Source organism: Panthera onca, chromosome A1 (assembly GCF_046562875.1).
Source record: "Panthera onca isolate mPanOnc1 chromosome A1, mPanOnc1 haplotype 2, whole genome shotgun sequence".
Lineage (NCBI taxonomy): Eukaryota > Metazoa > Chordata > Mammalia > Carnivora > Felidae > Panthera > Panthera onca.
Genome location: NC_138339.1, coordinates 110,328,738 through 110,356,177, shown reverse-complemented (window position 1 = coordinate 110,356,177; position 27,440 = coordinate 110,328,738). Strand labels below are relative to the sequence as shown.

General features: G+C 41.7%; 1 long non-coding RNA gene across 7 annotated transcripts in view; it reads left to right on the top strand.

Annotated features, from left to right (window-relative positions):
- Nucleotides 1-27,440, top strand: part of LOC132681351 (uncharacterized) — a 109,670-nt gene that overhangs the window by 55,769 nt on the left and 26,461 nt on the right. For all 7 annotated transcript variants that reach the window (XR_013556678.2, XR_013556679.2, XR_009611024.3 and 4 more), the window contains exon 3: nucleotides 26,975-27,117. This is a non-coding gene — a long non-coding RNA (uncharacterized LOC132681351). The remainder of the gene's footprint in view (nucleotides 1-26,974; nucleotides 27,118-27,440) is intronic.

Sequence of the window (27,440 nt, the reverse complement as noted above, 5' to 3'; positions counted from 1 at the left end):
GGAAAAAAAATGTTTTTAATCATGCATCTCATATTATGAATCTTATTATGGTGCATAGCCCTGGTGTGTAAGATACTGGATAAAGAGATAATTTGAAACATTGTTGTATATGCTGAGGAAATGAGTGACTCACTGTTGGGAAATATTTATTACTACAGCTCAGTTATATTCCAGCTCTTTGCTTTTAATTAAATTGAACAAGAACTAATTGAGTTGTCAGCAAATACATCATTGAAAATAATCTTTAATGATAGACATAAAATATTTATACGAATAATAATTTATTGCAGTATAATTGATAAATCATGTTGTATTATTTTCAGGTGTGCAATATATTGATTCAACAATTCTATGCATTACCCAGTCCTCACCACAATAAGGGTAGTTACCATATATTATTACATGATTATTGACTATATTCCCTATGCTGTACTTTTCATCTCCATGATTTATTTATTTTATAACTGGAAATGTGTACCTCTTAATCCCCTTTATCTATTTTGCCCATCTTCCCCACCCAACTTCCCCCTGGCAACCACCAGTTTGTTCTCTTTTGTTTGTTTCTTTGTCTGTTGTTGTTATTTTAGACTTCCACATATAAAATCAAATGGTATTTGTCTTTCCCTGTCTGACTTATTTCACTTACCATAATACCCATTAGGTCCATCCATGTTGTTGCAAATGATAAGATCTCATTCTTTTTGATGTGTGACTAATATTCTATTGTGCATATCTATCGATGGACACTTAGGTTGTTTCCATATTTTGGCTGTTGTACATAATGCTACAGTAAACATAGAGATATATGTCTCTTCGTGCATTTTAGTGTTTTTGTTTTCTTCAGATAAAGACCCAGAAGTGGAATTACTGGATTGTATGGTACTTCTATTTTTAATTGTTTGAGGAACCTCCATAATGTTTTCCACAGTGGCTACACCATTTTGCATTCCCACCAACAGTGCACAAGAGCTCCCTTTTCTCTACAGTCTTATCGACGCTTGTTATTTCTTGTCTTTTTGATTCTGGCCATTCTGACTCATGTGAGGTGATATCTCATTGTGCTTTTGATTTGCATTTCCCTGATGATGAATGATATTAGGTATCTTTGCATGTGGCTGTTGGCCATCTGTATGTCTTCTTTAGAAAAACGTCTATTCAGGTCCTTTGCCCATTTTTTAATTGGATTGTAGATCTTTATATATTTTGGACATTAACTCCCTATTGGATAAGTCATTTGAAATATCTTACCCCATTCAGTAGGTTGTGTTTTTGTTTTGTTGATGGTTTCCTTCACTGTGCAAAAGCTTTTTATTTTGGTATAATTACAATAGTTTATTCTTTCACTTAGGAATATACACATAAGGTTCACATAACAAGTCTTTGCTTTTACTTAAACTGAACTGAAAAATAATTTTTGATAATAGATATAAAATATTTATTAAAATAATTTTGATAATTTTTGTGATTTTGATAAATAATTCAGGAGTTTCAAAAATTTCATACCTTTGCTTTAACACAACTTCTCTATAAGTGAATTTATATCTTATGCAATGATAAATTTTTGGTGAAACATTTTAGATGCCTCTTTAAAATGTATGAGGAGAGGGCATGCCTGGGTGGCTCGAGTCGTTAAGCATCTGACTTCAACTCCGGTCATGATCTCACAGTTGGGGAGCTTGAGCCCTGCTTTGAGTGAGCTCAAGCCCCTGCTTCAGATGAGCCCCACTTCTCTGTCTCTTTCTCTCTCCCCCACCCCGTCTCTCTCTGCCCCTCCTAGAATTCTCTCTCTTTCTGCCCCTCACTCACTTGTGCCCTCTCTCTTTTTCTCCCTCTCCAAAAAAAAAAAAAAAAAAAGTATGAAGAGATATCATTTTTTAAAAATTATTTTAGGAGGTGTGGAAGGAAAAAATTTGATGATTACTTTGTTGCCTACCTGATATGTTTTCCGTGCTTCACAAAATGCCAGGTTTTGCCAGACTCTATCAGCTAATGACCCTCTTTCTATTACACTGAGAAAACTGAAGCAGTCAAAAGAGAACCTCCACGAACCACCCACTCCACTTACACACCTGCTCGCATCTGCACCTACACTACATCCCTCCTCTTCCTATAGATGAATTTCCTGAGCTATTAACTAAACCCAAGCCCTCTCTTTATGAACTGGGTCCCATCCCTTCTTGTCTTTTCCAGGGCATTGCTCTAGCTGTTTGCCTCTCTGTTACATCATCCACTGTTTCCCCTTAACATTGATTCATTCCAGTTAGTAAGCATATACACTATTATTTCCTGTCACCTTCAAAACAAAACCAAAAACCTATCTTGATCCACATTCCCTCAACCCCTTTATATATAATTTTATAATTTATAGCAACATTCCTGGAGTTATCTACTCTCAATTCTTCTCTCTCTTAGACCTCCTTCACTGAGGCCCCTTCCAATTTCCATTGCTCTTTGTCAGTGCCACCAGTAAGCTCTACTTTGCCACATCCCGTGGTCAGTTCTTGGCCCTCCTCTTACTAGACCTATCAGCAGCACCAGACATATCAGACCTATCCTTGAAATGATTTCTTTACTTGACTTGCAAGGATTCCTAATTCCCTAGAGTTCCCTTCTGGTCACTCCTTCTCAGTCCCCTTTGCAGGTTCCTCCTCATCTATCCAGCTTCTTGGACCTCTTCTCTTTTCTGTCTATATGTATTCCCTAGTCATCTCCTTCAATCTTCTATCTTCAAATACCATCTTATCGGCTTGCTCCAGGTATCTTCTCTTTCCCTCCAGATCTCTTCTCCATCTTCCTCCATCCTGGACTCTGCCTCACGTGGTTGACTTGTATATATTTTGTCAACAGGCCTCTGTGCCCTCTGGCTTCTAGATGGTTGTGACCAACAGCAAAACTGTGGCAGGATATTCATGGGACAGAGATGACCGATGTTGGGATATTTATTTCCACAGCCCCTTTATGTGAGGACTTTTAAGCAAAGATGACTCCTCTCAAGGCCCTTCTTCACCCAACTTACTGTTCCTGTAACCCCTATCTCTCCTGTTCTTTTAGTATTTGGAACACTCAGGGTGTTCAGCTATTCCTTGTGTTTCCGTACATGCTCACCTCTAACAGTCCTTTTGTAAATAAACTCTCCTTAAATATTCCTAATTTGAGTATGCCATTGTTTTCTATTGGGACCCTGACTGTTATGGTGCAGATGACTTCCAAATTTATACCTTTGTTTGGAGTCTTCCTTCTGAACGCCAGTCTTCTATATCTAGCAGACTACAGTGCACCTCCTCTTGAGCCATCCACCAGAAGTTTCAAACTTATCCTGTCCAGTATTGAGCTCCTGACATTCTCCCTCCAACCTCTTCTTCCCCCACTCTTCACCATCTTGGCAAATGGCAGCGGCATCCTTCCTGTTGCTCTGACATATCTCTCAGCTTAATCAATCCTTGCCTCCTCTCCTCCCTCACATCTGCTCTATCAGCAAATACCCTTGGTACTACCTTTCACTGACCATTGCTACTACTCTGATCCAAGCTACCATCACATTTCATCTGAATTATTGTAGGAGCCTCATGGATGGCCTCCCTACTTTCTCCCTGTTCATTGGTTCCAACAGAGCAGCCAAGGCAGTCTTGTTACACACAGTCAGATCACGTCTCTCCTCTGCTTATCAGCTCAGCCTCGCCCTGACCTACGTAAATGGATCTCTGTCAACTTTCTGACCTCATTTATAACTCCTGCCTTGATTCTCTCCACTTCAGACATTGTGGACTCCTCCGAGTTCTTTGAACAGACCAGATAAACCCGTCTAAACTTGCTGTCCCTCTGCTTGAGATTCTCTTCCCCTACGTAGGCACAGAGCTGCTTTCCTCACTTCCTGCTGAACCTTTATGTGTTTATTGCTTATTTATTTTACTTTTATTTGTTCTTTTACTTATTTATTTTGTTTACTGTCTTCTCCCTACCAGAATATATGTTTTGTGAGAGCAGGGATTTTTGCCCTTTAGAGTAGTTTCCGGCTGACAGCAGTTGCATTTTGAATAAAATGAAAACATTAAAAAAGACCTAAATAAATGGAGATGCACTGTTTTATTGGATAGGAAAACTCAATATTATAAAGATGTCACTTCTCCTCAAATTGATGAATATAGTGCAATTCTGATAAAAATCCCAATGGGGTTTTTCAAAGAACTTGACAATTCTAAACATATATTGATGAGCACAGCCTAAGAATAGCTAAGCACTCTTGAAGAAGATTAAGGTAGGGAATCTGCTGTTCCAGGTATCAGCACTTTTTCATCAAGTTATGGTAATTCAGAGAAGGTGGTATTGATTCAGGACTAAACAAAATGACAGTAGAACAAAATAGAAAGCCCTGAAGCAGACCTATGCATATGGCAACTTAATATATGACAGAGGTAGCACTGCAATCATTGGAGGAAGGAAAGATAATTCTATAAACTGCCCTGGAACAGTTGGTTATCCATAAGGAAAAAATGAAATTGGATCCCTACCTCACACCATACACAAAATTAATCCCAGATAAATTACACTTAAATGTGTAGGACTTTAACATCTTTAGCAGAAAATAGATCATATCTTTATGTCTTTGAGGTAGAGAACATACTAACAAAAAAAAACAAAAAAGTGCTGGCCATGAAGAAAATATTGATAAGTCTGTGTACATAAAAATGAAGAATACTTGTATATTAAGAGACACTATAAAATGAAAATATACATTACAGAATGGAAGAAGATATTTGAAACAAACATAATTGGCAAATTATTATTATTCAGAATATATAAAGAACTCCTAGAAATCAAATATCCCAAAATGAAAATGATGAAATCTTGAACGGTCTTTCACAGCAGAAACACAAATGACTGATATACTTTATCCCTTTCGTAAACAGAAAAACTCAAATTTGCATTAGAAATCACAGGATTTTTGTCTTAATCAAAAAGTGTCATAAAACGAAGGGTGAGTGGGGATATGGAGCAAATACAGTACATGCTGCTGGTGGAAATGTCACTTGGTACCCTCATGGGAAAAAGTTTGGTGTTAGCCTCTAAATGTGAACTTTTACTTGTGTACCAGGAGACTTGTATGGGAATGTTTATAACAGCATTGTTTACAATAACAAAAATCAAACAACTCCCCTCAAAGAAACATGGTTTTTTTATAAAGTTTATTTATTTTGGAGAGGCGGGGGAGGGATAGAAAGAGAGGGTGACAGAGGATCTGAAGTGGGCTCTGCACTGAGAGTGGAGAGCGCAATTCAGGGCTCAAACTCACGAACCGTGAGATCATGACCTGAGCCAACACTTAACTGACCAAGCCACCCAGATGCCCTGAAACACAGTTTTAAGAGGCTAGAAAAAAACCAAGCATCCATTGACTGTATGAATAAATTATATATTCATGTGATAGATTTAGAACAGTGAAAATGAATGAACCACAAGTACACACTGGCTTTCTTTCCTGTCCCACTGGCCTGTGTCGCTCTTATCCTGGCAGCTCATGCATCTCAGCTCCAGGACAGAATAGCTTGTCCTTCAGGTAACAACGTGGGCTTTCAGTGTGAACCCTTTTTCCTTCTCCTCAAACTCGGCTTCGGACTCATTTTGCTACTGGCTTCACATTCTATAGACCTCACTCCTAAACCAGGCTGTGTGTGTGTATGTGTGTGTGTGTGTGTGTGTGGTAAAAAGAGGATTTGTGAACAGTGTTAGGATTCTGACAGGGAGAGGAAGGAGGGAATGGGCCCCAGGTAGGCAGCCACTGTCCACTATAGATTTTCTTTGACTTACAATGGGGTTACATCCCGATAAACCCATCGTAAGTTGAAAATATCCTAAGTTGAAAATGTATTGAATACACCTAAGCAACCAAACGTCATAACTTAACCTACCTTAAACATGCTCAGAACACTTACATTAAACAATAGTTGGGCAAAATCATCTAACACAAAGCCTATTTTATAAGAAAGTGTTGCCTATTTCAGGCAATGGACTAAATACTATGTTGAAAGTAAAAAACAAAATGGCTGTCAGTGTATCGTTGGGCACCCTCGTGATCACATGGTTGATGGGACCCGCTGCTTCACTGCAGCTGCCCAGCATTAGACGAGAGGATCATACTGCATAATCCTGGCCCAGGAAAAGACCAAAATTAAAAATTCAAAGTACAGTTTCCATTGAGTGTGTATAGCTTTCAGACCATCGTAAAGTTGGAAAATCGTGTTCAACTGTCATAGGTTAGGGACTGTCTATAGTGCCGGTTGACACTTCTTCCCTCTTGCCGTGCCTCCTTGAGGGGAGGGACTGTGTCCGTATCATCCCTGCATTTTCCCAGCATGGCACCCGGCACATCTCAAGCATTCAAGAAATAGTGAACAGAAGATTAGTCTAAGAAAGACCAAACTGAGCAGACCCAACTGGAACAGAAATCACGTCAAGAGCCTCTTGTCAGAATCAACACACTCATTGGGAAAGCCGGTGGCTACAGATAAAGAAATGGGTGGATGACAAATTAAGAAATAGTTTGATGCAAGTGTCCTCAAATATTTGGCAATAACTCCACAGTGAGGTGATGTTTTCCTGATCTTAAAAGGAGCACAGCAGAAGCTTTTGTCCTCCAGTTGCCAGGGCGGGGAACATGGCTTACCATTCAACTGGAACAGTATTTTTGGCAGCAGTGCCTTTCAGTAGCTTTTCTCAGCCATCCCCTGCACAAGCCAGCCACTTACTGGACGGGCTGGGCTGGCACCACAATGCTTGGGCACCAGGCCTCCTGGGCCCGGTTTTCCCAATTAGCCTGGTGTTAATGTTTGGTATCTCTCTGGTGATGACTAATTTACCACCCTTGTGTCTAAGAAGGTACAGAGAACTCAGAGAAACCCAAAATTTTCCTGATTTCTTATCAAAAAAGGCAAGATCTGGCCAGGGTATTCCAGCGTTCAGAACAACAATCCTCTCTCATTCCTGCCTCCATACAGCGGGCACCTCATGCAGCTGTGTACTTTGTGCTTTGCACAAAGGCTTTGCTGAGGCACGAAGGGAGCTGCATCTAGACGACATTTGGCTCGCTAAACCTGGAGGTAGGGTTTGCATTCTGCGTTTGTTTGGAGGAAGAAGCCCTTCTTCTTATTAGGGAGACCTACTGCTTACCAAGCCTGGGCTTTGCCTTCCCAGAGGGACACCTTCACCCAATGGGCACAGTGATAGGTACTGCTTTCCCACCCTGTCCCTAGAATGCACCCAAAAGCTTTGGGCTGATTTGTGATTACTTCCTGCCCCAGCTCTTGCTGGGAGCAAGACCATCTGCAGAAGGGCCACGACCATGGCCTGTGTTCTCAGCCCTGCTCCTGGAGTTTTGAATCTTCCTGATCACTGCCTATCTGTGAGCATCCTCTGCCCAGCCTACTGGCTGCCTGTTCTCTGGCTCCTCGCCTGGCTGATTCCTGGCTCACAGCTTAGCCCTGAACTTCCATTTGTGCCCAGGCCCCTGCCTGGTTGCTGACGCCATCCCTGGATGCTGCTGGTCCTGGCTTTCAGTGCTGACTCTGGGCTTCAAAATTTAAAGGCTTAGCACTGAAAGTAGCCTCAGATCCAGACAAGAAAGGATTGTTTTCCACGGAGTAAAATATTTCTGTCCAGCCCTAGAAGACATCTTTGAGCAGCCAGACTTGACCCACTGGTGCACTCCACACATACCCCTGTTTACAGTTGGCCTCTTAGACCCTTCTGTTCCAAGCACACCTCCTACCCCATTCTTCTAGTCTGTGACCACAGAGTTCATTCCACTGTTATCTCTTATCATGTGTATCTCTCTAGATTACAGAAGATCATTCTCAGTATTGTTTTCAGCAATGTGCTCAAACTCCCACTGACATCCTTCACAACTTGACCCATCTCCCAAGATTCCCCCAACCTGTGCCTCCCGTCACCCCATCACACCACATACAAACACACACGCATACATGCACACATGTGTACACATACACCCACACCCACAGAGCCGGCTTTGGGATTAGGGTCTAGAGACTATTTGGCTGCTGAAGCCATATGCAGGATGAGTCAGAAACCTACAAAGAAAGTCCACATTGTTCCTGGAAGGATGGGCTGTCCCACCCTGGAGCTGAGCTGTGTGGCTTGCTGGGAGAGGAATGACACAGGCATATAGGACCGGAAAGAAAGTCAGGAGTGGGGAAGAATAAAAGGTTAGGGGAAGTGATCTTGTCAAAATCCTGGGAGAAAAGGATTTGAAAATCCTGGCTCCCATGAAATGTGAACCCCTCCAGGGCTGAGGTCCCTTCTTGATGTTCCTTTTCTACTCTCCACAGCACCTAACACAATTCTGGGCACATATCACACAATCAATGTTTGTTAACTGATTGATGGACAGATTGATTATAGGCACACATTCCATCACATCTTAGATATTGATATTTTTCAGAGAGGACTATGAGGATCCTTTGCACCAGAATCTCATTGGGTGCCTTGTAAAATGCACATGATTGGACCCTGCTGCACACCTACTAAATCAGAATTTCTGAGAGTGTAACTGTGGCATTTGCATTGTAGTGGATAAAAGATGGCCACAAATTCTTTGACATTTCTCCCGTCAAGAGGTGGGGTCTAGTTCTCCTCCTCTTGAAATTGGCCCAGGGCTGCTCTGAACAATGAAGTGATACCATGCCCATTCCAGGCCTAGCTGTGGTCTCTGGGAGGTCTGGACCATGTGGAGAGAGCCCCAAGAGTACACGAAGAGGGAGCAGAGTCCAGCTAAGCCAGCTCTGCATTTACCCCCTCCAATTTGCCAGGCATGTGGGTGAAGTGGTCTTGGACCCTTCAGATGACACCAGACACCACCCATAGGTGACCCCAGGCGACCACATAGAGCAGAAGAATCACCCAGCTGATCCCTGCCAGAATTCCTGACCCACAAAATCATGAAATGTAGTAAGTCGGTTGTTGCTTTAAACCTCTAAGTTTTACGATAATTTGTTACACAGTGGTAGATAACAAGAATATGCAGATGTCACAAATTCTCCAGGTTATTCTTATGTATCCTAGAATTTGAGTCATTGTTGTAAAAGGATCGGACATTTAATGACTAAAATTTTATATTAAAGAAGAGAAAATGGAATTCATTTCATAATTTGTTGTTTATATGTCCTAAGGGAAGGGAGATATGATAAAATAAAATCTCATAATTTATGTTGAATTCATTTTGTTTCTTGGACAGTAAGCCAGTCTGATCGTAATACAAACAAGAGAGGGCCTCCAGCTCTCCTGAACTTTTCTAGACAATTCAATTGCCTCAGACAGTGTTAATAAACAATGTCACCCCAATGGAATAAAATTCAGCTTTGGATTTAAAATGTAGTGAGTCCTGACAACATTTGGTTTGGATTGGACATGTTTCCTTAGTCTCTGCTTCCAGGCCAAAACTAAGAAGATTTGGGAGAAGGGGGGTTAGTCTCTATTTTAAATCTGAAGGCTGTGGGTTTCTTTCAGGTTTCATAATGGAACCTTTAGGCTTGTAAGTCACATGACCAACCGCTGCGTTAGCCATAGTTTTGGATGAAAACCACAGGACCCTACAAACCCCACTGGGATTAGCGATTTTTGTTTTGGTTTCTCAACAAAGCAATTTGGACAAATCTGAGAAATTTTTACAGACTCAGCAGAGATCGGTGTGAAACTCAGCATCTTCCTTGGATGCTTCAGCTCGGCTGCAGTGGGTTTGGACGAGTCCAGTGCTTAAAAATGGAACTCTAAAAGCATAAAACCACACAAGCCAAAAATATTTTCCAACGTGAGTTTAACTAAGCTGAAGCTGCTGGGATTTGTGCCCTCTCTGTGCAGACGAGTAAATGTGCCCCTTCCAACGAGATTCTCCACCTGCCTTCGAGCCCATCGGGTCTGCTGTGTCACATGCTGAGCAAAGCATCTCTTTAACACAGAGCCCTGGCCTCTGTAGGTACTCTTCAGGGGTGGTAGTGTGTTTCCCCAGATTCAATAGTTCAAAGTCTGGCAATAAATCGACCTTACCATTTATTTTTATTTTGTTTATCTGAAAAACAAAGCGTCCATATGGTGGTATCACTTGAGAACAGCTGACAAATAAATATAATAATCCTTAAAGTCACTGCTTCCCAAACACCCAGTCTGGCCCATGGCAGGGCTGCTTCCACATTGCTTGAGGTGCTGGTTAAAAATACAGATTCCCAGGCAGCTCTCCAAATCAGAATTTCTGGGTAGGAGCCCAGGAATCTTTATTTTTAATGAGTTGTTCAGATGGTTGTATACATCCAAGTTTAGGAAACACTTTGGTGTTTAAAAAATACGACACCTCAGCTCTGGCCAAGACGGAGTAACATGGATTGGATTTACCCTACAGCCCGAAACAACTAAAAGACTGTAACAAAATGTATAAAAGAATGATTTTTCAGAACTTGGACATCAGGCAATATAGGATGATGATGATGATGAGAGGCCAACAAATGATTTTCCACATGCCAGAAAGAGAGAGCGGGACAACGCTCAGTGTAGGACAATCACCTTTACAGGAAAAGATTATTAGAAGGTGATTTTATTTTACTCTATGAAGGATTCTTATTCAGTTCACAGAAGAGCCATCACATAGTGGGGGCCTGGCTGAATACCCTGAGGGCCTTCCTTCCAGTGGGATATTCAGCAGCACAGGCATGCATGTGCAGATACAGACTAAGGCCAAGTCAGGGATGGGTTTGCAACATGCTCTTGTTTGTGTTTTCAAAAGAGAGATTTACATAATACAATATGCAAAATCTTTCAGCAGGACACATAAGAAAGCAGTATGTTGATGGTGTCTCAGGAAGAAGCGTGACAAGCTGGCATGGGGCAGGAGAGAAACAAGTTTTGCTGTACACTCTCTGCACTGTCAAAAGATCTTTAAATGATCATATATTTCATTTTAAATTAAAAATTAAAATAAATGAGTCATCTTAAGGATTTCTTTAAATATATAACCAGAGGCGCCTGGCTGGCTCAGTTGGTGGAGCATGCAACTCTTGATATTGGGGTTGTGAGTTCAAGCCCCATATTGGGTGTAGAGATTGCTTAAGAATAAATAAACTTTTAAAAGTACAATCATAGGGGCACCTGGGTGGCTCAGTTGGTTAAGTGTCCAACTTCAGCTTCAGGTCAGGTCATGATCTTGTGGTTCATGAGTTTGAGCCCCACATCAGGCTCTGTGCTGACTGCTCAGAGCCTGGAGCCTGCTTCAGATTCTGTGTCTTCCTCTCACTCTGCACCGCCCACCCCCCCCCCCCCCCCCGCCTCTGTCTCTCTCTGTCTCAAAAATAAACATTAAAAATTAAAAATATATATATAATAATGAAATGAATAAATATTTAACCAAATTTTATGTGATTTTTACAGTTACCTATCCTCTAACTTTTGAGGAAAACCTCGAGCATGTAAAGCAATTATTATAATACGCACCCATCTGATAATTTATCCTATGTATCATTCACAGTTTAGTTTGTCTTTATTCATCTGACATATAATATAATACTATACACCAAAAGATGACAACGAATTACATCATTATTGTGTTTCGACTTTTTTGAAAAACAAGTTGTTGTCATTGCTCGTTCATTTCCAAAATATGAGTTTAAAATTGTTTCATTGTTTCTGGGTTCTGGCACAGTCCCACGCAATCCCCAGTGTCAATTATCTGGTTATATCCACATTCCTGCGGTTGTTCCTAAAATCTACAAAAGTATTCTATTTTAGACTCCCAAGTGTCAGAAGAGTAAGATATTTGTGCAAGCCCTTGTTTTGTCTATGCATGGGTACATGTAAGATAAAGAAAAGATTCCAGGTCAGAATAAATGTTCTTCCCCATAGGTAGGGCCAGCGTTCCAACTGGATGTCCATGTTCAGACCCCTGGGTCACGGGAGCCCTTCTGAAAGGGACCCTGCACGGCATTTGCCATTGTGCTTTTTGTACTCTTCTTAAGGCTGACAGCTACGTTTTTGTTGTTAGGCAAGAGATTTGAGATATATGAATTATCTAAAATTGTGCTTCTGCAGAAAACAAGGATTTAGAAAATGTAAAAATGTAAGAGGCCCAAAGGATAGATTTAACCAAAGAACTAAAGTCAGAGAAAGTGATTCTGGGAATCTAAATAATTGAGACATCATTTCCATTCTTTCTGATACACCATTGTCTTCTCTACTCATGTATTGTCACCACAGGACAAACAAGGTCAGTTCCTGCCCTCTTAAACTCCCTCTCAAAAACAATAGGAAAGGAAGCAAAATATGGATGTGTTTGTGTTTGCTTGTGTCAGCATAAACACTGGGAACCTACATAAGAAATAAACAATATGGTTACCTACATGGACAGGGGAAGGGGGTGGAGAGGGACTGGCATAGATGGGGATAGACCACTCAACATTTACATTTTTTTTACCTAAGTATCGTTGACACACAGTGCTACATTAGCTTCAGGCATACAACATAGTGATTCTACAACTGCAGGTATTATGCTATGCTCACCATGAGCATGGCTACCATCTGTCACCATACAGTGCTGTTACGATACCCCTGAGTATATTCGCTATGCTGTACCTTTCATCCCATGACTTACTCATTCTGTAACTGGAAGCCTGTACCTCCCACTCCCTTTGACCTATTTTGCCCATCCCCCACCCCCTTCCTCCTTGGCAACCATCAGTTTGTTCCTGTATATATGGGTCTGTTTCTGCTTGTGTGCGTGTGTGTGTGCGTATGTTTTATTATTATTTTTTTTAGATTCCACATACAAGTGCAATCATATGGTATTTGTCTTTCTCTGTCTTCTTTCACTTAGCATTATACGCTCCAGGTCCATGTTGCTACAAATTGTAAAATCTCACTCATTTTTACAGCTGTCTGATATTCCATTGTACATATATCACATTTTCTTTATCCATTCATCTATGGAAGGACACTTGGGTTACTTCCATATCTTGGCTATTGTAAATAATGCTGCAAAAAGCACAGGGGTGCATACGTCTCCTTGAATTAATGTTTTCAGGGTTTTCTGGAATATACACAATAGTGGAATTTCTGGATCATACAGTATTTCTGTTTTTAATTTTTTGAGGAAACTTCATTTTGTTTTTAACACTGGCTGCACCAATTTATATTCCCCCCAACAGTGCACAAGTGTTCCCTTTTCTCCACATCCTCACCAACACTTGCTATTTCTTGTCTTTTCTGACAGGAGTAATAAGATATCTCAGTGTCGTCTTGATTTGAAGTTTCCTGATGAATAGTAATGTTGAGCATCTTTTCATGTGTCTGTTGGCCATCTTTATCAACATTTTCATTTTTATAGTGTTTACATATTGGATCATGTGACACATCACATATTTTTAAAATTTAAATTTAAAAAATATTTCTCAAAGTTTATCTCTTTGTATACAATCTTTATATAACATGCCTAAGGTTAGGTTGAATGGACTGAAGTTGCATAAACTGAGTAAAAACAACAGGAAGCTGAAACCCAACCTCCCCCCTCCCTTCCTCTGCTTATCATTTTGGATGAAAAAAAGATCTCAAATAATTATCTAAGTGATTTCCTTCTGGCCACTGTTTTCCATGGCTTCTATCAGACAAGTCTATAGGTTCTTAGAACATTTTGAAAAATAAAAGACAAAATTCTACTTTGTGTAATTTTTCCTTTTGGAGTCATTCTGGGTCCTCACTACAGAATCACCTATGTACGTGTTAGGATAATAGAAGGCAACAAAACAAAGGGGATCCTGGTAAGAAAATGAGATTGTGGTGTGTGTGTGTGTGTGTGTGTGTGTGTGTGTGTGTGTGTATGCACACACACACACACACTTATGTGCAGGGGAATGGGGAAGATGGCAGAGAAGGCCTGGAGGTATTTCCCAGTGTAAACATTAGAGGTTTAATTTTTGCAAAGCAGCTTTTCTGGTGAAATATTGCTGACTGTATTTGGAAGTTGATAATATAATTCAGTTCTCCTCTGGGCATTGTGGGTATACTATGATTTTCTTGGTTGAAATGCCTCCCTCCCCACCCCAGAATAGTAGAAAGAGTGAATAATTTCATATTGGACACTTTCCCTTTTGGGGAATAATTTAAGCACTACCATATGTCTTCTTATTTTGTCCTTCTACTGTCTCTCATGAACCGCTGGGCTTTGAAAATGCAAAAACAAAGCAAACACAAAGGAACACACTGAGGTGTGTGTGTGTGTGTGTGTGTGTGTGTGTGTGTTTAAAAGCACTCTGTGGTGATTGCCCAATCACTGGGCCATGGTAATTATCCAGGAAGGTGTTTGAAGATATGCTCCACTGAAGGGGAGTGATAACAACCTTCAGAAACTGTTTAATCCCCAGGAACTAAAATCAGTCTGATGGTGGCCGCACAAGATGGGAAGGAATAATCATTGAAATTAGACCCAAGGAGGAATGCATGAAGTGTGCTTGCTCTCAGCCACCAGTGTCAGAACAGCTCAGGGCCAAGGAGCATACATTTGACCTGAGATGAATTCTGCAGTATTTTCTGTCTATACCAGTTTGCTCCAAGTCCCTCCTGGTGGGTTGGTATCTCTCTCCCACATGTTGTGTGACATTGTTGTCCCATGTTCACAGTGAGCTGTCAGATTCCCAGGAGCAGAGGCCTATTTCCGAAGCATCTAAATCAATCTACAAATAATAGTCTGGTTATTTGATTTTTCACAGTTCTTTGCCTTTTTCCTGCACTGAGGCCTTATGTAGCTAACTTTATTCATCAAACAGCTATGGAGGTTGAAGTTATCTCCAATTTGGAGCCATATAATTTACTTGAAAAGTGCAGTGATTCTTTAAGTACACTCAGTTCGTGAGCACTCAGCACACTAGATTATTCAGGAAGCCTCTTATCTCAGAAAGCTGATTAAATTATAGAAATGATCAAGACATTTATTTCAAAGATACTGAGAAAAATCAGAGCATGCTTGTCAGGTGCCTGGGGCACTTTTTGCACTTGACCCCAACATTCTTTAACATCCCCTCCTCAAGATCAGGAGTCCCTGTCCCTGCTTTTGAATCAGGATGGGCTGGTCACTGCTTTGACCAATAAAGTGTGGTAGCAGCATTGCCGGGTGACTTCTGAGGCTATCTTAGAAAAGGCCATGCCGCTTCTACTTTTTTCTCTTGTGGGGGTCACTCTGCAAGAAGTGGAGTAAGGAGTCTACCTCCCCTGAGAAACGCTTTCTGGTCACAGTGTTGTTGCGTTTCCACCGCTGGCCAGGAGGACAGGCCACCTTAGACACGCAGCCCAGCTGAGCCTTCAGATGGTTGCAGTCCCTGCCAACATCTGACTGCAACCTCAGGAGAAATTCCATGCGACAGAAAGGCAGCTAAGCCCTTCCTGAATTTATAACCCACAAAATCCTCTTTTAAATAATTGTTTCTAACACATTGGTTTGGGTTTCCACCACTATGTTTTGGGGTAATTTCTTATTCAGTGCCAAGGGGAAAGAATTTTCCCTTCTTTGACACACCTTCTCAACATTCCAGATGTTTCCTTTCACTTCTGAGCATTGACACTGGGGTTGTTTTAATCCATTTTTCCTTCGGTTCATCTTTTCATACTCCACAAATACACATACACAACCACATGTCCACAGCTACCTGCACACGCACAGACTTGATCATGTGGCTCAGTTTTACTCCCTAGTTCACTAAGTTCAAATCTCATTTTTCAGCTGATAAAACATGGGCTTAGTCCAAGGTCATATGGCTCAGTAGTGGCCCAGCTGGAAGTAAACCCAGATCTTCTGACATCCAGTCCAGTCCTTTTCCTACTAATTACTTTAATATCCCACTGATCTCGTAAAATAGAATGGGTCAATCCTATTCTAGTCCAGGGGCCATAAACTCAGAATGAAAGTCCAAACAGATTCCTGGGTGCCGCACCCTGTTGAGCCTTCCAGGGGTGACCAGTGTGCACCTGGTGAGTGCTGCCCATGGCCTACCTCCTGGTTGGAGAAGAAGGACAGTGAGTGAGGAAAAGAAAGACAGAAGTGCTGCTGAGAGGGCCTAGCTTATGCCTGCCCTCGTCCTCCTAGGCCTACATTATGAAGGCCTCACACTAATTATGGTCAGAGTGCAAGCCAAGATTCCCAAATGGGTGGGAGAAACACCAGATACCCTCACCCCCACCCCCCCTTCTATGTGAGACACATTTTACGAAAACAGAAGTGTTTTTAAATGGTATATTGTACATCTCTGAAACAGGCTTGAAAAAGGTGAGTGACTGGGACAAAAGCCCGGGAAACTCTCTGTGAGACAGGACTGGGGCTGGTTGGATGTGGGGTGTGTACCTGTGTGCTTTATCTGCCACTGAAAGGACCAGGCAGGCTGTCAGTAATACACTCTCCACTGCCCACTGCCCCAGCATTGCCCCAATTTCTCTAAGCCCTACAGCACTGTCGTATCATTTGTCTGGAGAGGGAATTAGAGCCAGTGAATAAGAAGGCCACCCCCCAGCCCCCGCAATGGTGTATTTCCATTCCCTTGAGCTGTCTTGCCAACAGCCAGATCTCCTTCCTCCACCCACCTCTCCACCATGCTCCTACCAAAGAGTGAAGGATGATTAAAAGTCTTCTGCATGAGGTGTGGTTTCGTTCAATATGTACTGTTGGTTCTGCAAATATGCTGGTGGGACGTTGACCATGCATGTTATGTGCCATATGCCGCTCTGTTGGCTGGCGTGCAGTGGAAAGCCTGAAAAGCAAGGGAGGGGACGTGGGTATTTTTCTCTGCTTTTGAAGCACAGGCTTTAATAAAACGCAAAACAAAAACCCAAGAGTTTTGAGAAAAAAATATCACATAATTACAGTTTTGTTAATCCTTCATGGATTCCTTACACTGTACACAATTTGCTCTTAAAAAAAGCAGCAGCAGATTCATTCGACTGCCTCAGATTCGTAAAATCACATTAAAATAAGTATATCTCGCTTTCTGTGCTTGATATTTTCTGGAAAAGTTGTATGTAAAGTGAATTTTTGCAAATTTGGCCTTATTTCAAATATTGCCAAGGTGCTTTCTACTTAAACTGGTACCATTTTGTAAAGCAAATAATAATTTTGTAATGCAAATAGTCACTCCCTAACTTATTTGTTTTGTAAGTTTGGGCTATTGTATTTGCATTTTTTTTCTAGAAGCCAGATACATCTATAGATGATGATGGGCAATAAGACACTAACTTATAAGTAATACATTGAAAATGTGATGAAAATATTTTTAGTTTTAGAAATTTAATCTAAGAATTTAGATTTGTTTAAAATAACTTTTATCTAAAGAACTTGCACCTATCCCAAAGTAGGGCAGTCTGGCAAAATACTGATATAGCAAAATACTGAATTTATCCTAAGGATGTAAGAGGACAAAGTATAAAAATGGATGTACCAAAAAAAAAAAAAAAAAAAAAAAAGATTGTGGCATTGTTTATAATAACAAAAAGTTAAAAGGAACCCCAAATAGAGAAGTCAGTAAGAGCAGTCTTTTAAATAAAAACATGATTTCATTTTTGTGCCATGATAGGTTACGCTTCTGTTAAAAGAGTAAAAGTGAGATACCATTTTCCCCTACCGTGTAGGCAACAATTTGAAAGTAACTTCCTGTTGCCGAGTGTAGGGTAACGAGGAGGTCAGAAGCAGTGTGGGTAAGTACATAAAATACTTCCTCACTGGGTGGTTGTCTCTGGGAGGGGCCGTAGTTTTGAGTACCATCAAGTTTGCCAGTCCACAAATATTCAGGACACTGAGACACTATAATCAATGTGACATCAACTTGAATTATTTATTTTAAAAATACTCTAAAGCCATTTTATATATTTAAGAGATTTAAAGAGAGTTTTTAAAGAATTACAGTGTTTAATGAGAAAGTATGAAAGTTTAATTTCCGTAAGATGTTTTTACTAGAAACATCTCTTACTGTTCTTTAAGGGAAAAATATGTATCCAGCCCTTTCAAAACAAGTTCTAGATAAGATCATTTTGTGTATTTGAAAGCTGGGTAGTGAATTTTCTACTTTTAGTAACTCAATAATTCCATGGGTCTTCTTTTAAGTAGAGGGTATCCTTGCTGTCTAAAATTTACTTGATTAAAATAAGTTAAGAATTACTTGACAAGTCAGTTTATGGAAATGGACTAATATTTGAGATGTGATCCAAAGAATTTCCATTTGGTTACCAGCTTCAGTTTTTGGTGTGTGCAGAGTACAGAAAAATAGAGATAAGGAATACTCACCAATAATCTCACCACACGTTTTTGTCTATTTCCTTCCAGGAGTTTTTCTTAGCATTGTTATCACTTTAAGTACAAAATACTATAAACATATAGAAAAATACAATAAATAATATAATAGGACTCCTGTTTGCTTCAGTATGACAAATTAGATACCCCAAACATCCCTCGTTGAGAACAACCAAAAATGCTAAGTAAAATATCAGAATTAAAAATTATTTTTAAATACATTACTGAACTGATAGGAGACTATGAAATATTCAGGGGCAAATAAAGTGAAAGCAGGAATCCTGGAAGGTAACTGTGCTCTAATTTAGCCTTCTCCGTGGAGGCATCTGTAGAGTCCTGGTGGCATTAACCTCAGGTTTTGATGGTGGCATGGGGTAATGCAGACAGGACACCAAGGCAAGATCCCAACCAAGGTGAAATTTAATAGAAGACACATACCCCCATGTAAGGCTAGGACCCCCAGTGTGCAATGCCTTCCGTATACAGGTAAACTAGATATAAACCCACCCCACAGATGGGAGTAGCATGGAAACTTGCTTATCTTGACTGTTGTGCTGGGTAGAAGGGGAAAATAAATCTCCTTTGAAAATTTATAATCAGAAACAAAACCACAGAGGGATTTGTGGTCCAGAATTTACATTATCTGTAAGGACCAAAAAAAATTTCAAGCTGAAAATTTTATTTTAAAGTGATTTCACATTTTAATTGCCTCCAGGCACATGGCAGAAATAAAAGAAATATTCTCTGGAGGAACCCACCTTGAACCCAGGTCTCAAAAAGTTCCCACAACTAAACACAAGAGAATCTGGCCTGAATGTCAAAACTCACAAAATATACAAGCAATCAAGACACCATGGGGGAGACCCAAGAAACAAAATAAAAGAATCAGACCCCAAATAACACTGAATATTATAATTGTCAGTCCTACATAAAATAAGTGTATTTTTTAATTGGCAGAAATTAATAATAGAGGGGATGAAAATATACAAGGAAAAAAGACTAAAAGTAAAGATCTTATAAATTTGTAAAACAAGTAGAATATCTAAAAATAAAAAAATATTATAACTGAAATAACTCCAAATGGATTGGGTAAACAGAACATTGGGCACATTAAGAAAAAAAACTGGTACAAATTATCCATACAGTATAATAGGGAGACAACAAGATGAAAAGTATGAAAAAGAAGCCAAGAGACTTAGAAGGTGGATAAGATATTATGTGAATCTAATTGGAATTTCAGAGAACAGACCTAACTTCAATAGTAATCAGGGAAATGCAAAGTGAAACAACAATGAGATGCCATTTTACCTTTCTCATCCTGGTATAATTCATGACACCCAGTTCTGGGAGGATATTAGACAACCAAGAACTATTTTACTATGTTCTAGCAGGGGTGTAAGTTGGAACAACCACTTAAAAAAACTTTTTTTAATGTTTATTTCTTTTTGAGAGAGAAAGAGAGGCAGAGCATGAGTGGGAGAGGGACAGAGAGAGAGAGGGAGACACAGAATCCAAAGCAGGCTCCATGCTCTGAGCTGTAGCACAGAGCCCGATGTGGGCCTCAAATGACGAACCGTGAGATCATGACCTGAGCCAAAGTCAGTCACTTAACTGACTGAGCCCCCCAGGTGCCCCATGGAACAATCACTTTAGAAAGCAGTTTGGCAATATTTATTTTAGGGGTTTTGGGGTTTTGCAGTTTTGTTTTTTGTTTTGAAAATTACTGCATACTCCCATTCTGCAAGAAAGTAGCACATATGAATCTAGCCCTTACACAGCCCCAGGGACAAGTTCACTTCAGTAGGGTGCAAGGGCACCTGCAAAGAGAGTAAAAGGTGAAACTGAGGAAGTTCTGGGAATCCTCCTGGTTATTCATTTATTCATTCATTCAACTAATAATTACTGAGGGCCTTTTCTGTAGCAGGTGCTAATAGTTTAAAGGGCTCACCTCTCCAAGCTAGAGTCAGCTCTTTTTAGGGCGTGATGATACTCTATCTGTGCATCCTCAAATCTGCTCTTTTTTCCCCTGTAGATTTCAGCATTTGGGTTGTTTTACTCACTTTAGACTTCCTACTGGAAAGAGTCCAGAGTACATGAAAGAAGAGCACAGTTCATTCTACCTTTTGCTAGGAAGGAAAGATGGAAACACAGTTGAAATTCTTCACTCTCCATCCTGCAAGATTCCACTCAGTTCTGATCTTTGACTATTCCAGCTAATCTGTCTTTCTTAATTCCCAGGCCTCATTTTCTATGGCAGTCTCTTGGTTATTAAAAATACACTTGCAATGGGAGTGCCTGGGTGGCTCAGTCGGTTGAGCACCTAACTCTTGATTCCCACTCAGGTCATGATCCCAGGGTCATAGGATCGACCCCTCCCCACCCTGTCCACACTCAGCACAGAGTCTGCTTGCGATTCTCTCTTTCTCCTTCTGCCCCTCTCCCCAATTCACGTGCATGCTCTCTCTAAAAGAAAATTAAAAAGTTTAGGGCCACCTAGGTAGCTCAGTCAATTAAGCATCCGACTTTGGCTCAGGTCATGATCTCGTGACTCGTGAGTTTGAGCCCCACATCGGGCTCTGTGCTGACACCTCAGAGCCTGGAGCCTGCTTCAGATTCTGTGTCTCCCTCTCTCTCTGCCCCTTCCCCGCTCATACTCTGTCTCTCTCTGTCTCTCAAAAATGAATAAATGTTAAAAAAATTTTTTTGATAAACATTAAAAAAATAATAAAATTAAATAAAATTAAAAAGTTAAAAAAATACACTTGCAATGAAATTTGTTATAATGGTATTTAAATTGTGAAGGAAATTTCTCACTGCCTTATCATGACTTTTAGTTGTTTGATGACCAGAATGACTTTTTAGATCTCATTGTACCAGACACAAGATACCATACACAAAGTTAATTATTAGTAAAGATTTCTTGAAAAAAAAAATGAATAAAAATATGTGACTGGATGACTTGACAAAAATTGGGGAATTATTTTTAAATTTTATTTACCAATGTGATCCCTTCTCCTTGTATGACAGATGCCTTTAACTGGAAATCCAGAGAGGGACTGGCATCTGTATATCAAAATATATCATGCTACATATAGTTGAAGCGTAGCCGGAGGTATTCGGAAGCAGTTTGTCCTATAGCTATAAATTTGGTATTTTATGCTTTTATACAATTAGCTGCACCTAGCAAAAAAACAGTATCTCCTGAATTGATGTATCCATACACTTGAATGTGCTCTCAAATAGGCCCATTCAAAGCATTTTTAAGCCTTAATTTTCCAATATCAGATCTCATTTTTAATTAAGGCTTAGCTTCCACTCTCCCCTGCATCTCCATAGAAGGATTAGGCCAGACCACATCACATCTGGCTGGGTCTGTGATGTCTCGGGGATTTATGAATGACAAGCGATATTAAAACTGGGGTCGTGTGCAGTCATCCTGAAATCAGAAGCTGAATGCTCCGTTCCCAGCCGCGTGGGGTTGGGGTAAACAGGTCATCAAAGGCAGCAGTATCTCTGCTCTCTCCTTTTGTATTCAGAATCTTCCTTCACAAAAAAATTCAGCACCAGAATCTTGTGGCATTCTCTAATGAGTAACCTGTAATCAAAGCAAAGCTCTTTCTTAACGTTGGTTATAAAGAGAGCAAGGGGAGAAAGAGACTGGAAGGGGTGTGAGAGAGAATCGGAAGGAGACGAAGTGGGTGCACATCGGGGGTTCACTCGCAGGAGAGGCCTGCCTTTGCGCCCACCAGGAAGACTCATGGGCCCTGTCTATCGGAGTTCCTGCTAATAATATGAGAAACATGCAAACTAGAGAGTTCACACAGAAGTTCAGACATTCTTGGGGCATTACGGAGAATTGTTTTGAAAACATACAATAAGATTATTGAGGGACTGGTTTGTCAGTAAGCAGCAGCCGAAGCTCTGGGAACATGGGAGCCTTTCCTAAAACCTCAGTGGTGACCGTGGGTCGTGGAGGGACACTTGTCTCCCTGTGACCAGGGCTGTCCATGCCCATCCCATGTGTATAGTCCATGAGACCGGCTGGGTAGCTCGAGCTGTCTTCATTTCCTCAGTGACTGCTGCCACTGAGCCCATGTTCAGTAAGACTCCAGGGGTCATGCCCTGGCTCCCTGAAGCCCCGGGCTTCTGCCTCTTCCAAGGGTAACATGCTGGAAAACAGGAAGGAGAGAAGCAAATATCCCAAAAGATTTCACTGGGAGACAGAGACATACACATAGATAATATATGTGAAAGCATCTTGAAAAGTTCCACGTGCTACATGAATAAAGTTAATACTACTTCTCCATAATAGCATGGCTTAGTGGATCCACATGTAAGCACTCTTCCGTGGGTAAGCTGGTCCTTCAAAGCAGAACCAGTAGTACCATTTTACTAATCCATAATTCAACCTTGTGGAAATTCAACTAGACTTTGTGATGCATGATGGGTGGTCACCAGCAAGTAGAGTCAGAGACCTTTATTTCTTTATTTTTTTTATGTTTTTTATTTTTTAACGTTTATTTATTTTTGAGACAGAGAGAGACAGAGCATGAACGGGGGAGGGGCAGAGAGAGAGGGAGACACAGAATCGGAAGCAGGCTCCAGGCTCCGAGCCATCAGCCCAGAGCCCGACGCGGGGCTCGAACTCACGGACCTCGAGATCATGACCTGAGCTGAAGTCGGACACTTAACTGACTGAGCCACTCAGGCGCCCCAGAGACCTTTATTTCTTAACTTTGGTTATGGTCAGATAAGCAACGAGAGAATAGGCACCGGCATCCAAGAATTCATGTTAATATGCATCACTTTCTAATTTTCAAAGCACTCATGCTTTGCAGCTTCAGAACTGCGTGACATAGGTAGGGATTATTACCTCCCTTTCCCTGGCAAGGAAACTGAGGCCTAGAGAGTTTGCATGGCTTGTCCCCAGATCACAGGGAAGATGAACGGGTACACCATGACTGTGTAGTCAGTGGCCTCTAGGAAGCAATGCAGAAATGTGGCAGGATATAAATTCTAAACCCAGGGTGTTAAACGATTGAACTGTAGCACCCTAGAGGCCAAAGCCCCTTCCCTATCTGTAGCTCCCAGTGTTGCTGAAGAGTGTGCCTGGGGATAGGGTGTGTTTAGACTTGGGTACTTTTATGTCTCATCTGTTGTACCTTCTCTTTCAGAGCCACATGCTCTTGAATGATCTGGACAAAGGAGACCTTGCTCTGGTATTAGGGTAATTGCAACATGGTAATACTTAGCACACTCAGCACTTTCCACCTAGATGCTATCTCATTAACCTTCCCATGTCCCAGAGAGCCATGTGCTACATGCAATGTTGCTGTAGCCTCCGTTGCTCTAGGAAAAGAGTCAGTCCTCCTCTGAGCCCCAAGATGAGGTCCTTTGGCTCTGCAGCTATTTTGCTGGATTACCGCAGGCCTGAAACTGAGGTTTCCCTTTATTTTTTTGTTTATTTGTTTTTGTTTTTTTTTTAAGTTTATTTATTTTTGAGACAGAGTGAGAGACAGAGCATGAACGGGGGAGGGTGTCAGAGAGAGAGAGAGAGAGACAGAATCGGAAGCAGGCTCCAGGCTCTGAGCCATCAGCCCAGAGCCCGACGTGGGGCTCGAACTCACAGACCTCGAGATCATGACCTGAGCTGAAGTCGGATGCTTAACCGACTGAGCCACCCAGGCGCCCCGTGTTTATTTGTTTTTTTAACATTTATTTATTTTTGAGAGATACAGAGACAGAGTGCAAGCGGGGGAAGGGCAGAGAGAGAGGGAGACACCGAATCCGAAGCAGGCACCAGGCTCTGAGCTGTCAACCCCCAGCCTGACACGGGGCTGGAACTCACGGAACCGTGAGATCATGACCTGAGCCAAAGCTGGATGTTTAACCGACTGAGCCACCCAGGTGCCCCCAGGTTTCCTTTTAAATAAAGAGAATGACTGGGGTCCAAGTGGCAAATACCATCTATTGTTGTTTTCTGAGTGCAGATATTCAGAAGTCTCATTGCTATAAAAACGGTTTTTGCCTCTCTAGAACAACACTGAGTAACACATGGATGCTTTTTTTTTTTTTTTTTTTTAATGTTTATTTATTTTTGACAGAGAGACAGAGCATGAGTGGGGGAGGGGCAGAGAGAGAGGGAGACACAGAATCCAAAGCAGGCTCCAGGCTGTGAGCTGTCAGCACAGAGCCCGATACGGGGCTCGAACTCACAGACCGTGAGATCATGACCTGAGCTGAAGTCGGATGCTCAACCGACTGAACCACCCAGGCACCCCTACATAGATGCTTTTTAAATGTCTGCTACCTAATCCTCACAACGGTGTAGGAAGCATGTGTCATTACCCACCTTATAGGAAACTTTTTATAGGAGATTCGGAGATTAAATGCCTTGCCCGAAGACACGCTGGTGCTAGATGGGAGATTAGGGTTTGCCGCCAGCTCTGGGTCTCTTCAGAGCCTCGATGTAAGGTGCCGGGATCCTGTGTGAGGGCTGGTCCCTCGCTTCTTCGGTCTCATGAGCTGAAGGGAAAGAGCGAGGACCGAAACAGACCATCTACTTAGTACCAGCTACACATGCAGACTCCCCTCCACCCACGGCAGGCTGCCCAGAGAGGGAGGAGGAATGGGAGGGGACAGCATAGCCAGAGCTCATGCGGAGCACCTCTCAGCTCCTGGGCATCTCATGTAAAATCAGGAAGATTTCAAAACCCAGACACTATTTCCAGGGCTGCCAAGAGCCGCGGAGAAGTACGCAGGGGTGTGGAGGGCTTTTCAAAAGCAGGATGAGGGGCGCCTGGGTGGCGCAGTCGGTTAAGTGTCCGACTTCAGCCAGGTCACGATCTCGCGGTCCGTGAGTTCGAGCCCCGCGTCAGGCTCTGGGCTGATGGCTCGGAGCCTGGAGCCTGTTTCCGATTCTGTGTCTCCCTCTCTCTCTGCCCCTCCCCCGTTCATGCTCTGTCTCTCTCTGTCCCAAAAAAAAAAAAAAAAAAAAAAAAAAAAAAAGAAACAAAAGCAGGATGAAAGGAGAAGGGAGGACAGAAGTTGGAGAGACCGTTTTGAGGAAGAGGACAGGGTCCTGCTGGGTCAGGGTCAACTCCTGCTGTGGGAGTAAAAGCCTCGATGAAAACATGCCTGGTGTGACCTTAAGAGTACTTGTTGATTTGTGAAAAAAATGGCTTACAATACGCAGAATCTGCATTTTAAGATTTGTCCTACCAAATTCATAAGGAAAAGAAATGCTCCAGCCTGCAATGTCAGTAAAATGAAGTGGTGATGTGTACCTAATCAAATCAACAAGAATGCACTTTTTGAGACCAATTTTTATATGCCTTTATTGTATTTATGTTAACTTCCGGGTTTCATGTGAGAGTCTTGCTAATAATAGGATTTATAGAAAATTGGCTGTAAGGGGAGAGGTAGTTATTGTCTCTGGTTACTTATGATCCATGCCGTAATTTCTCAGCTAGCAGCTCAACTTGCAATTATCATTTGTTTGAGTAGGTCCTTGAACCCAGGCCTTGGCCTTGGGAATGGGTGGCCCTGAGCAGGGCTGCCCCACACCCATGGCCTGGTGGTTTGCCTGCTGTGTGCACTTAAGGGTGTTGACATGGTCAGAGGAACTGACGAAATCCAATACTCATTTTTACATTCTTCCATGGAAAAGTGAATTCAGATTGGGATCAGCTTTACTAATAAACACTCCAGAAATAATCAGCCACCTTCCCTGAGGCTACATTTCTCATGCAGTGTCCTTGTTCTGGGCACATGACTAATCACAAAGCTCTGATAAGTAGTGTGTGTTCCATGTAAATTATAATGTCACGCTGACATTTTGGCCTTATATTGATGAAACAGGTATTTCCAGCTCTGTCAGATCAAACTTAACAGCCTAATGAATACTTTTGGAGGTCTGCAGCTGATTCTTCACCTACTTAAATTTTCAGTAATTTATGTTCTCTAAATTAGCACAAAATGACAAACTTCAAGTAGTCATTTGGTTATTCCCATTGCCTTAAGTAGGTGAATAATAAACTGTTCAAAGACTCCTATTTGGGGTGCCTGGGTGGCTCAGTTGGTTAAGCGTCTGACTTTGGCTCAGGTCATGATCTCACACTTCGTGAGTTCAAGCCCCCCATTGGGTTCTGCACTGACAGTGCAGAGCCTTCTTGGGATTCTCTCTCTCTGCCTTTCTCTCCCACTCGCTTGCATGTGCAAACTCCCTCTCTCTCTCTCAAAATAAACAACAACAACAAAAAATCCACTAAGACTCATATTTTTCCCTCTTGTCTATTTTCAAAGGGACAGACTCTCATTGTCAGGGGCCCATGTCAGGGTTCTATCATTCCTACAAGCAGATTTCTCTCTTAAATCCATGCAGAGTCTCTCCTGCTTTAATTAAGATCCCTCTTCCCGTTAGGTCTGCAGAAGTCACGGGGTATAACTATTTGATGTTCAATCCTTGAAACCCTCCATGAACTTGAAAACAGCAACCAGGTTTATCCAGAGGCTTCTCTACCATGAGATAAACCCTGATTCCTTTTAACTTTCCATTTTGACTCTGTTTCTCCCAATAGAGGCTCCTCCCCTCTGGGGTCTTCCCATTTTTATCATGTGGTGATGCACTTATTGGGATGCATTCAGGGGTTCATTCTCTTTCAGTGAAAGCGGGCAGGCCAGTGACTCCAGCTCAACCACACCATGGAGGATGTCTCTGTGGTCTCATGTCCACCTTCATTTGCAAGATTTCTGCCACAGTTCCAGATAATCCGTGGGATCCCAGGGGAAAGAAGACGTCTCCTCCTGTGAGTCTCTCTATAAGAAAAGCCCTTTTCCAAAACTCCCCAGGTGGCTTACTCTCAGACCTCATTGGCTAGAATTGGGCCACAGGCCAGGGGAAGAGGACAGCCCAGATTGCACAGACCAGTCACCATTCATACCCCTCCCACTTCTGCTCTGGCAAGAGGAGTCATTTCCTGAGCACATAACTTTGTGGAGAGTGAAACGTCAAACAAAATCAAGGCTCAACCAGCAAGGATAAAGGGGAAAGTGGCAGTGGTGGCTGTTAGATGGGCAGTCAGCTGTGTTTGCCACAGGTGACCCAAAAAATGGAGAGCAAAACTATTCT